The sequence below is a fragment of the Haemaphysalis longicornis genome, unplaced genomic scaffold (assembly GCF_048455015.1).
Source record: "Haemaphysalis longicornis isolate Haplotype H1 unplaced genomic scaffold, Haemaphysalis longicornis Haplotype H1 scaffold_4, whole genome shotgun sequence".
Classification (NCBI taxonomy): Eukaryota; Metazoa; Arthropoda; class Arachnida; order Ixodida; family Ixodidae; genus Haemaphysalis; species Haemaphysalis longicornis.
The window spans coordinates 188,233,989-188,247,095 of record NW_027526361.1 but is presented as its reverse complement, the minus strand read 5'-3'; the positions used below and the strand labels follow the sequence as shown (position 1 = coordinate 188,247,095).

The window sequence follows — 13,107 nt, the reverse complement described above, 5'->3', positions numbered from 1 at the left end:
CGAGTGGTGATGTGTGACGAACAATTGGTGATAAGAGACACTATCATGTTAGTCTTGCTTTTCCTTGTATTTTTAACCGTGGTGGTATATATGTGCCCGAGCGGTAAAGAATAAACTGTTGTAAGTCAGCGGCTGTGCGTGTCGTCTCCTTCTTCTCGTGTCTGTCAAATTTGCGCTGTTCCCCTCCTTCAAGTTACGATATATGTGCCGTACGACGACTTAATTCCGCCGGGTCCGGGTTAACCAGGAGGTGCTGTCGGACAAGTTAAACAACTCGTGCAAAAGAAGCGCCCAATGGACGCGAAACTTCGCCAACACCGAACCAAAACTACCGTCGCTAAAGCAGACGATAAAGCCGTCCCTCCGACGCACCCGCCGGTGTGAGCAGCGCGCGGGAAACCATGGGTAACCATTCGCCGCGCCATCTACACTCTGCTCCGCGAGTAAAAACCGCCCTCCCCCTCCCCAGCCGCGTTGGGAGTTTTCTGTCCCGCACGCCAAGAAAGAACTGTTGGCTGGTAGAGGTAGAAAGCTTTGTTAAAAACTATCTAGGTCCTAAATTTTCTTTACGTGCTTTCAAGGCAAGAGCCTGGCGATGCTTAAAGGCCAACTACACACAAATTTTTCTTTGCCCAAATTGATCCGAACAGGTTGTTCATACTGTAAAAATCCCCATGGCGAAGTCCTAAACCCGATTCCCGCTTAGCACAATATCATACGGATGTCAAAAAACACCATGACGTGCACTGTAATTGAAATCATTTTTCCTGTGCCTATTTATCGCCAGCCTTGCATAGGTCACCATACAATTAATGTTTTAAAACATGTAATGGGTACTGTGTTCCGCTAAATGCAAAAACGTTTTTTTTTTTTTTTCGGCCTTCATTCTTCCACACGTCCAGTTAAAAAGTGGCTGCGCGAAAAGGGAATGTCTATTCCTTGGTCGCACAATTGTCGCCTATGAAATCAACCAGAGACAATTGACCACTGTTTTGTGTTGTGCCGTGATGCAGTGTTTTTCTGGGACGTTTTGCAGAGGAATCTCAAACAGGGCATTGAAATTATGCATACACATTTCGGGTCCTGCTTTCACTTGGTGTTAACCGGGTGCCTTACGACGTTTTTGTAGCGCTGGATTTGTACAGCTTGCGGCCGGGCCACACGACTGACCGGCATGCGGAACCCCCCAGCCAACCGAATCCATTTACCGTGACTGGCTGCGTTGGTGAGGAGTGTTTATGCGGCGCAGAGTGATCCACCGGCGTGGTGGCACCTTTTGGGTGCGTGTGCCTGCTTGCCTGACTTTTGAAGGGCGACAAACTGCAGTTAGCAATGACGGTTTCTTGCCGAACGGAGCACTTAAAACGTTTGCCTCAAACGAGGAAAAGCCTCAAACACTACTTGGCAGTAGAGAAGACTTTGATTATTCTTAAGGTTCTGCATTCAAACCCCGAAATCAAACTTTTGTTCTGCATGCGAAGCGACCCCAACTGTATCGCGAATCATCAACAGAAAACGGCTGTAGCTGTAAGCGCATTCCTTGTATAGAATGACGGCCGTCAACACTCCGAAGAAAAAAATCCTGCACACGTCCCCGTCTAACTACGCCGATCCTTGAATGCGAAGCTTTCTCGTGATGGATTCTTTGGTTGGTAAATCCCGCACTCCGAGTATGTGGTACTCTGGAGGTACGCACCACTTTTCTAGAATACCCACAGTACCGACTGCGCACTCCGTATGCCTAACGTTTGGGTTTGGGGTATATGGGCCGAATCGGTACCTGCTGCTTGGCGTTCAGTGAGCAATTTTTTGAGTCAGTACTGGATTGTGGTGTTAAACACCAAGATGTGACGATAGGCCTAACGTTTTAACCGCCAAAACGGGAAGTTCGGCCTAACGTCTTGTAGCTAACCGCCTTGCAGCACGCAGAGCAACGCCATTCCTCTCGCGACGGATTTTTTGTTTGTTGTCTAAGTTTTCCAAATCGTTTCGGCGATGTCGAAATTTGGCGTACGACGGCATCGGTGAGGAGACTAAACCTTCACTTTAATAGAATGTGCGCGTATCTTTTCCCTGGTGTTACTCGGTGTTACTTCTATGTCGTGCCCTGAACCGTCGCACAGTGGAATGGCTCTTTTTATTTATTTTCTTTTGTGAGACGATACAAATTTTCTTGGACTACTTCAACCCGAAAATTTGGGCCTCTCTGTCCATGTGTGTGCCTGTCCCTGGATTCACCCACACGGCCAAAAAAATAAGAGAATTCTGAAAAGATAAGTCTATATAGGAAAACCCATGCCAAGCCACTAAATACGGTATACCGTACGTCACCATTGTTGAGCAAATAGAAATGATTAGGCGTACTTGATGCATACCATTAATACATAACTGGTACTAGTCAGCGTACCTTTAATTCACAGGAGATGTGCGCTCGATATCTGCGAGAGCAAAGGAAAAAAATCCCGGGTCATCTTCACTAACGTAAACCTGGGGAGGGGCTAAGCATGGAGTGTATAAGTGTATTCTTGGCGCCTTGGCGTTTTTGCCAAAGGGGATGAAACCGTTGGGGGTAGAGGTATACAGCTTTGAAGTAAAAGTCTCATTTAGTCTCTGCTGCTTCAATGACACAAACACGGTATACGTATCATGTGACACATGTATATGTATCAAGCGGCTCCGGTGCAGCGTCACCAATCGCCCCAGAGCTAAGCTGGTTCCACAGGCGTACGCCGGTGTTGCTGCGACGCACGAGCCATCGGTTCCACACCCGGCCACCCCTCGCATGATCATCACGTGGACCGGGCCGCCACGTGCGGAACGGAGGTCGGCAAAGACGCTGGGCGCCTGGGGTGTGTGAGACGTCGGGCAGCGAGCAACGTTCTGTGCGCCGTGTGATGTCACTGCTCGTCGCGCATGCGCAGCACGGCTCTCCAGGAGCTACGCGAAACTGCTCGCCCTCGGCCAGTGTAGCTCACGCTACAAAAGGCACGAGAGCAGTCGAACGTGGGAAGATTGAATTCACTTGATCAAACCGACACAGTGTTTGTCGTAGCAGACGCGAGACGGGATGGTACGGGCAGTGGTGAGAAGAGAGGCGCTACCGTGGCAGGGACGGCGGAGACTACATACGTACACGCAGCCATTTCTTCGTAACGCTCGGCGTGTATGTGTTCCGGCCCACCGTCCCCATGGAGCACGAGTCTTACTTTGGATTTCGATATGGGGCCCCGTAGGGCCTTCCAAAAATTGCCTCGGCCGACGGTGTTTCACGTCGTCCAGGCGGGGTATTGGGAAAAGTTTTCAACTAGCAATAGTCGCTGCTCCGCAAAACGTCATTGCATGCGACACTGCCTCTGCGCAAAGCTGACCACCATTGAAAGCGTTCGGTTGGCCCCTCCCGCAGCCTTGCTATGTGTGCCAGTGTACTGTCACACATAAACAACGATAAAACAAATATTGCTCAGGCTAGGCGAAATCTTTTTACGGTACCCGATTTGGAATCAAGTTTAGCGAATATTTTTTATTCGAAATTTTCTCGTGAGTAGCTTGTTTTGTCAGAGTTTAACCGCATCGCAAACGACAAGGCACAGGACGATAGCAAGGGGACGCACGAAGCGCTTCGTGTGTCCTCTTGCTATCGTCATGTGCCTTGTCGTTTGCGCCGTGGTTTGACATGCATTCCCAACTCGCCCAAGTTTTCAGGTTGCTAGGTTTTGTCCAAACATTCATTTCTTCAATGTATTTTTTTAGGGGCGAAGCACGAAAGGACATCGCTTTGTCCGGGGCTTAGCGTCCGTGTACACAGCGTTGCGCATGCGCGAGGAGCATCGGATTGATTGGATTGGATTGGATTTGGATTGGATTAAATTGAATGTATCGGATTCGATAGGAATTGTATATACTGTATATACGCGTTATTATTCATTTACAAGCGCGAGTGGGCAATTTCGCGGGTGATTTACGGTAAGAATGATCCCCAGTGCTTCGCCAACTCGTCATGATACACTTCGTGGAGATGCGTGAATTTTTAATGCGTAGCATCCTGTGCCGAGTACACCCCCAGCCAGGAGCGCGTAACGCCCTGCATTTCCACAAAAATCAGATTTCGCGAAAGTTCCAAATGTTATCGTTAGAATAACGTAAATGGAGATAATTGTTCGAACGAATTTTGAAAAACTAAAAAATAACAAAAAAGTTTAAAAAAATACGGGAAAATTTCTAAACGTATAGCATGGCATTTCCTCAATAATGGAGATTTCGCGAAAGTTACCCCTGTAATTGTTATAATTGCGTAAATGGAGATACTTGGTTGAACAAAACTTTGAAAAACCAGAAAAGTAAGCAAAATATGAAATTACCGGAAATGGCGAACCGTCTCACGCCCTGCATTTCCACAATAGGCAGTTTTAGCATATCGTTACCGTGTTTGCGTTACCGTTTACCGTGTTTCCCGAATCCGGAGTTTCCGTTATATACCGATGAAAACGGCAAAACACGTTTTAGCGCTCCGTTTGCGGTTTGCGTATTCCGGCCGCCGTGGCGCAGGTAGCGACGTCTGATGAGCTAGTCTCAAAGCGAATCACGCATAATTTGGTTGCTCATATTCATTTGCATTCGTTTAAAGTAACTTGAATATTTCACGTTTCGGGTGAAGCATTCACACTAACTGTAGTTGTTTTGAGAATACTGTAGCCATCACCTGTAGAGCTTTAAAAGGAAAACGTGTTGGTGGCGCCACCTACTGAGTACAGTTAGAATCAAGGTAAAATAGAGTTTGCCCCCGCGCTAAATATTTAGGCAAGAAATGAGTAAAATAAGTCGTAGTAATTACTCAATAACCTGCATTATATTGCCCAGCACAATTTTGGAGGCCTGAAAGCACTTTGCGGGCTCAGAAACTTACGGGGCCATTTGAGGCGGGCAAGGCTTAGCACGAGTAGGGACGGCCATTTTGCTCGCGCATCTGAGAAAGATGGTCCTTTGTCGCTTTCCTGAGCATTACTTAACAAGAAGCACGTAATAAACAGCATCAAGTAAGATTACTTTTATCGGCTGTACCAAGGATAAAGTTGATTGATTGATTGTAGGGTTTAACGCGCCGACGCAACGCGGGCGATGAGGCGCGCCGTAGTGGAGGGCTCCGGATTAATTTTGACCACCTGGGGATCTTTAACGTGCGCCGAAATCTCGAACACACGGGCGTTTTTGCTTTTCGCCTCCATCAGAAAAGCGGCCGCCGCGGCCGGGAATCGAACCCGCGACCTCGTGCTCAGCAGCGCAACGCCTTAGCCACTGAGCCACCGCGGCGGGTCAAGCATAAAGTACCGAGCGCACTGCATTTGGTGTAATCAATGAGCGACGGTACACTTCGTCTGCTCAGGAAGCTCGCTTGTGACGTGTAAAGCCTGCGCCGGTAAGTTACCATTCACGGTAGCTCTCGCGCATCCGCAGTCGACTCCCGCAAACATGGTAAACGGTAACGTAAACACGGTAACGCTGTGCTAAAACTCTCTAATAATGCAGATATCGCGAAAGTAGCAAATGTAATCGTTAGAATAACGTAAAGGGAGATGATTGGTCCAGCGAAATTTTGAAAAACTAAAAAATAACAAAATATAAAAACTTACGGAAACTGTCAAAACGTATACCGCATGGCTTTTTCGCCCTAAAAGTCACGTGCCCTTTGGTGGCGGAGTGCGCTCATGCCGCCTGAGATCGGGCAAGAGTACCGGAATATCCCTTCTCTATGCTCTTCCTTACGTCTGTCAAAAGCGCCAGCCGAGGTTGAGGTCTCATAAAAGCCACCAGATCACTACTGAGACCGAGACAACTAGAGAATAAAGGAAGGTGTTCTACCTGCCTCAACACCGAATAAACAAGGAATGGTGGCCACACTGCATTCATAGAGAAAGGAACGCTTTCTTTTTGTGTGTGTGTGTGCAGTACTGACCGAGGGGCCCACCTCTGGAGAGGCCGACGCTGCGATCTTTTCGAAGCTACAGGCATGCGATGTCCAATCCCGTACCTCGCCAAGGTTCTGGCTAGTGGTACGCTGCGTTCCGCGTATTAACGCGGTAGGGTTATTTCACACACTTTCGCTTTTTCCGGAAGTGCTGGACATCCGCTATCAGCCGTGCTCATCAAGCGTCCACGCAAATACATCCTTGCTGCCAACCCATTGAAGCTACGACTGAGGCAGCTAGACGCGAGGAGTCGCCATTTAAAAAAAATTCAAGCATCTCCACGAAGTAAATCACGACGAAAGGGCGAAGCACTGGGGATCGTTCTTGCCGTGAATCACCCGTGGCATTGCCCACCCGCGCATGTAAATGAGTGACAATGCGTGTGTACAGTATATACAATTCCAATCCAATCCGATACGATACAATTCAATTTAATCTAATCCAATCCAATCCAATGCTCCCTGCGCATGCGCAACACTGAGTGCACTGACGCAAAGGATCAAGGCACGGACAGAGCGAGGTCCTAAGGTGCTTCACCCTTAAAAAATGGACGCCATCACGCCCTGCGAAAGTGGATGTCCAGCGAAACTGTTACAAACCGCTACACATGCTGATGGGGGAGGGTATCAAATGTTCTTCGTTGTCTCGGCGGGCTTGTCGCTTGCGCTCGGCGTCTTGGGCGAGAACTGCTGCGTCCTGCCCCCGCCTATAGTCTGAAGCATGCGCTACCGCTCAAATGACGTCGATCCCCTTCCGATTTCGCGAGGAGCTGCAAGCCTAATCATTACCAGAACAGTTGGAGGGGGGGGGTGAGGGGAGGGCGTTGAGGAGGTCCTATTGTTCACCCGCTCCTTATCATCCATCGTGCGGTTTCCATGCTTGTTTTGTGATTTTTTTCTTTACTGATTATTTTCTTTACGAATACTGAGCTCCATGCTGCACGCCTGATCAGCCTGGCGCATGCGCTCGGCGTCTTGGGCGAAAAGTGGTCGGTCCTGCCTAGGTTTTTTCGTTAACGACAAGCACTTTTCCGACCAGCGAGAGGCTAACCGCTTCGCTGTAAAATGGCGCAGAGGTAACTGAAGTGTGCATGGGGGGGACAATTACACTACGGCGGAGACGAAAGGATGCATGATTTCAGCGGACGCCACGCCTGCGCAGTGAAGTTTGTTCTACGCCCTGTCGGTGGTACAGCACTCGGCAGACACGGTCGCCAGCCGTGCCCACAACTGACGATAGTCCACCAAAGCGCCTGTTTCACCGGAACTGATGCCGACGGCAGCGTTGGGCCAAGTAATGGACCTTTTTCCAGTACCGATCCTCCTAGCAGCCGCCACGGCGAACAAAAATTGGCAGCAATGCACGCCCACAAAAAGTCGAGCTTTCGTAGAACTCGTCCACGAAAAATATCCTGGTACTGTAGCCCCTTCCGCACCAACCGGTCACCCGTGCCTTTCACGTGAATGTTACCGTAGCAGGCGTCGTACCCGTGACTAATTTGCAGTGTTCGAAGCGCCCCTTTTTCTTTACTTTTTTTTCATTTTTGTTACTCCCCCACTGGCCTCCATGTGCTTCCAGCGCGGTCAGCCTCAAATGTCTTTGCCCCTTTCCCTAGAAAGACCTTTTTGTGTGCACTAACGGACCCACTTCGAGCTGTTGAAAGAGAAAAAAATAAAAACGCGCAGCGCTGGACAGCATAGCCTCTCCCCAAACAGAAAGCTGGGGGGCGCCCTTTTGTTTATTTTGCCGGAGGCGCCTGCCAAGAATGGCGGACCGGCAGCCCGCGCATGCGCAGAACGCTACTGGAAAAAGGTACATTAAAAACGGGGACTGAACATTAACGGCAGTCTCTCAAAAAACAACGAAGGCTTAGACTATAAGCTGAAACGAACTAAAATGTTTTATAATGTCAAAACCTTATTATATACGTTTAAACATATGATACAAATTTTTGAACTATTTTCGAATTTCCCGCGCCCCCGATATCACCGCGAGCTCTGACCGGCAAACAATAAATGGCGCCACGCTGCCACGTTAAAAAATCACCTTAAAGTTGATAAGGCTGTCATCCCGGAGAATACTCACGTACGAATGCTCGGTATGATCCTACCGAGAAGCGGCAGAGCCGACCTCACAGCCGCCAAAGTATAGAAAATATTTACCCATTTGGCAAACGTATAAAGTCCGACCAGAGGAAGGGCAGGAATGAGAAAAGCAGGAACGATTTACAAGCCTTATCCAGGCATTGGTCGTCAGCCGGATGTCCTACAGCCTTCCCCACCACAAACATACCCACACTGAAGGAAACTAGAAAAGACCATACTAAGGAGAACATATCAGACAGGCTCTCAATTTTCACGATCACCGGAAATGTTTTACATCTGGTATCTCTGTTACCTTTTAGAAATCTCTATATTACCTTTAAGGCACACCCTTGGCACAAAGGGAACGCCAGGGGAAAACTTAATCAATACGGGCCGTCCTATAGAATATAGGTGCACCTCTGGGGTAAGACCTACTAGAAGTCATGCGAGACATGTCAACGATCCAGCGACTGTCCAGAAAAGCTCTCCCCCTGCAGGAAAACACAGATCTAAACTTACACAAGCGCAGGCGATAAGGCATGATAAAATTCTCTTAAAGGAGCCATGAAGAGAAAACACAAGTTTGGTTCATTCGAAAGATTGCCTCGTTAGAACCATAACGACACCACTTATAACGCAAACTTCGCTCAAATAAGCTACATAATTAGGAAAAAAGGAAATGACCATGCGACCCACCAGCTCATTTTCCGCAACAGAACCTGTGATGTCACTTGGGAATGCTCTGCGATTGGCGGAGGCCGGCAAAAGCAAACGCATGTTAGGCAGGGCTTACAGTTTGCATAGCGAGCTAAATGCCCGTGAAACATACTGCACATTCTTTTTATGACAAAGAACGGTGGAGTAAACGGTTGAAGGTCCGAACAAACACGCAAGCGTGTGCGCCAGTGCATACGAAACTAGCGCCGGCTGAGCTCGACATCTCGCCGTCGCGCAGACGAATTTTCGGGTTCGAGGCTCTTCGGGGCCAACGAACCGTTCCAGCACGCACAGCCGCGACCTTGCTTCGTATCGTAATCCCTTCACAGGAGGTTGGCCATCATATCGCCAACCAGCAAAGGTAAAAATAGAAACGAGGGGAGTAAAGAACAGCAAGAAGCGACGAGAGTGTGCCAGTCGTCGCGTAAGTTTCGAATGGTGTTGGCTTGCTGCTGTCGTTACGAGCTCGTTTCCAGTTTACAGCCACTGAAAACTTCAGTTTGTTCAAGTACTTTACAATGAAATTTCGTTGCTGCGTTTTGAAATGCCCATGTAGTACGGGCAAATCGTCAAGGGAGTGCGACATCCCCGCCGGTGAGGAGATCTCCTTTCATGTGCTGCCCAACGACGAACCTAGGCGAAGCAAGTGGCTACGTTTTGTGAACTTTGCAAACGGAGGAGAAAGAGAGCTAAAGGAAGTACGAGTGTGCTCGCTTCATTTCCGAGGAAGTGATTACGGCAGGGACCCTTACGTTAGCTCACTCCTGGGACATGCTGGCGCTCGTCGCCGACTTCGTCAAATCGCTCTGACCTTGGGGAAACAAATGCCGTACACACCGCGCATTGACGCTCGTATCTTTCTGGTCGAAGCAGAGAGCTCGCGCGAACGGCTTTCCATACACGACACCGGCCAACTGGCATAAGTGATACTGCTACTGAAATTGAACTATTATTAACCGTAATCAAAATACGGCACATACGTACCGGTCTATATTCGTCCGTCGCGACGGGGCTGACGAGGCAGCGGTGCCGACGGCTGGGCGTTCGTCTGTTGTGGATATCGCGGAATGGTCGCTTTCCCGTCCACCGCGTATCCCACAACTCTTGCCGCTCGTGCACTTGGAAGCATTGAGCGTTCAAGTGGTGTGAGGTTGTTAAATGCAAGCCCGAGCTCCTCGGCGAGAGTTTTGTTCTCCGGATCAGGCGATTCCATGACTAGGGCTGCGGGTGCACTAGGTTTTACTAGTATTTTTAAAATGGCCGCCGTCTCGATCGACTCCCGCGTGTGGGTGCTATATGGAGTCGACATACTAAGTATCTGTTTCATGGACCGGCGCTATGACGCCATTGTACACGTCACGGAATGTTCAATTTTAGCGGGAGATTTAAAATTTTGCCTTAAATTGCCTTATTTCTCAGTGAATAAAGCATCATTTGCTTCCGGGAAAGCGCTTGGGGTACTATGAAACACCTAATCTTTCGAATAAAACAAACTTTTGTTTTCTCTTCATGGCTCCTTTAACGAAGCTTCCAAAACCACAAAAACACACAGTGTACGCCGACGCCCGTGTGCTCAAGAGTATGAAGACAACCACTGTTGTAGTGGGCTATATACCGTGGCAATACGTTTGTACTAAAAACACCCCCCTTACAAACACACACACACACACACACACACACACACACACACACACGTGAGCGCGCGCGCGCACGCACACACAAAGGAACAGAAGCGGAAATTGGAGCCAACCACCTGACGGTGCACCTAGCGGAACTACGGTATAGAAGCTCAAACGTCATTAAACATTCTTACACACGCTTAAGCATCATTTCATGCACAGTATCTCAATGCTTGAGAAGGATTTTTTTTTAGAAAACAACGACGAAAGTTCACATCACATTAACGCCCCGACGCTTGGGTCAGGAAGGGATCGACGCAGCCGACCAAGAAGCAGGCGAACTGGCATACCGTGCTCCCTGAGACCCCAACTCCCGTTCCGAAATATACAGAGACCGCCTCCTCGTCCTACTTCTAGGAACACCATCCCACGGACGGAGCAAGTTTATCTTGCTCCGTGCACCATCCTACCCCGTACCACACGAGGATCACGGGAAAGAGGCGCAAACTCCGCGCAGGATACAAACCATCGCAGAGAGAGAGAGAGAGAGAGAGAGAGAGAGAGAGAGAGAGAGAGAGAGAGAGAGAGAGAGAGAGAGAGAGAGAGAGAGAGAGAGAGAGAGAGAGAGTACAAACGATCTTTATTGAAGTCAGGCTATGTCATCCGGGCTATGTTACCTGCCTGCTACGCCAGGTGAATGTGGTTACAGTGATAGAGATGATGGGGATTATGTTGAAGATGAGCACGAATGCGTTGAGTTCAGGCCTGTGCGTCGCAGGTACGCGATCCGAATATTTGTAGCCCATAAAGCACGTTTGGAACATGCCAACGGACCTAATACGTCCTGCAGTTGAATGCCCGCGGAACGCGGCAGTCGCAAAGACGCTTCGAGGCATACCCTTTCGCACTAAATCGAGCCCATTCACAGAGCCGGTGCTGCAGGTTTTCTCGCACACCGCGGTGTGGGCAGAGTGACGACGTAGTTGTTTCAACTGAAATAGGAAGTTGCACCTGTATGCGACATTCAGCCGCGTGCGATGCACAATTTTGTCGCGCTAGAGTCCACGTGAACATCCACAAATGTAGATGGGTGATATTGTTGGGATGGAAAGGTCCGATACTAACTTGAAGCTGTGCCAGATACGGGGATACAGCCGCCCTATTCTGCGAAACCTTATCATATCTGGGGATATGATCTAGGTAGAACAACTCAAACATTACATATTACACATTTACCGTGACACGGGAGGCATCACTAAGCAAGCAGCTCGTCACTTCAGGATCAACTAGCGTCACTAAATAAAGGCTTTTAGAGATCGGCACTCATTTCTCTCATTGTTATGTTCCGACAGGATTTTCATTGGTCGGTCGGCATCGCGTGATATTTGTTTACTTATGGGCGCAGCCATTCTGTTTCTGGGCGCCTCTCCTCCCTCTCTGCCTGCTGCGAGGACGCTAGGGCGGCCGGTCACACTCTGCTCGTCACAACCGGCGGCGGTTTCGTTGGGATAGGTGGCAACACTGCAAGCGAGAAACAGAATGGCCTCCAGACATTTGCGGGTGCACGAAGTGGCGGTACTCTTAAAGGGACGCAGAAAAGCTTTCTGAAGATGGCAGTGAAATGCATTCAGGTGGTAGAACACATAACGGGGGATTTTGTAGCCAAGTGTGAGCCGCATACGTTGTACGGATAATTTGTAAACAATTTTTTTGTTGATAGCCTTTCTCAGCCGCTGAGCGCGACGCCGCAGCGATCCGATCGCGCCGATCGCGGTTGACGCAACGGCGAGGCGCCCCCTGATTCGCCCAATCGCCGGCGAGGTCGGCCGCCGGCAGCGTCACTGCCACTGGCTTGCGGTTGCTCTTCCTGCTTCCTGCGCAATCCCGAGTAGGCGTAGAGTACCGGATTTCTGCAGCGACGGTCCGATACGAGCGCTCCGCGTCCTCTGGATCTGGATAGTGATGAGAAAAGACGCTGTTTGAGGTCCGGATCCATCAGGTGAAAAATACGGACGATTGCAGACTGTGCAAAGGCAAAGGCGGGGTCCGCAGTGATTGACGCGTGCCTAGGCGCAGGAATGTAGCTAGCGTAGAACGGAGGTCGAGCGTCGAGATGTCACATGGCTATTCCCAGTGTTTCCAGCTGCTTTGAAAGAAGCAGAGAGGGAGGAGGAATCGATTGGCAAGGGAGGAGAGGTGCATGTAATTGCTTCTGGCGCTGCTAATACTGAATTTAGATCAATAATTCCAACGGCATTTCATCGCTATATTGGTGCTACACGACAATACAGGCCTTTTGTAACTTTTACAAAAGGCTTTTCTGGGTCCCTTTAAGCGTAGCTTATTTAGTGACGCTAGGATCAACGATGGAGGGAATGGTAGGAAACAGCTGCTACTCCTATGCCCTGCACTTCGGCTTCCACCTTTAGGCTCGCTACAATCGGTTAACAGACTGTTCCCAAACTCCCGCCATGTCTTACTCAATACAGCTATTCTCTCTATCTCTCGCTAAGCAGCAAAACCAAGATAGTTCAGTAAGGCAACAGGGCTAGAGAATATACACATTGAAATACCGACACTGTCGCCTTCTCGCTCAAACTAACCAACACTCCACAGCCGCGACCTTTCACGCACACTTGAGCCACAAAAGCGTTGATGGCCCTCTGTTGGGCCACCCGCCGCGGTGGCTCAGTGGCTAAGGCGTTGAGCTGCTGAGCACGAGGA

General features: G+C 49.4%; 1 protein-coding gene and 1 non-coding gene across 4 annotated transcripts in view; both read right to left on the bottom strand.

The window, feature by feature from the left end:
* Window positions 1-13,107, bottom strand: part of LOC144179588 (trypsin-1-like) — a 127,030-nt gene that overhangs the window by 94,494 nt on the left and 19,429 nt on the right. The gene's annotated exons all lie outside the window — the stretch shown is intronic.
* LOC144180764 (U4 spliceosomal RNA) lies at window positions 3,225-3,365 on the bottom strand. The gene has a single exon (XR_013324548.1). It is a non-coding gene; the product is annotated as a U4 spliceosomal RNA (small nuclear RNA).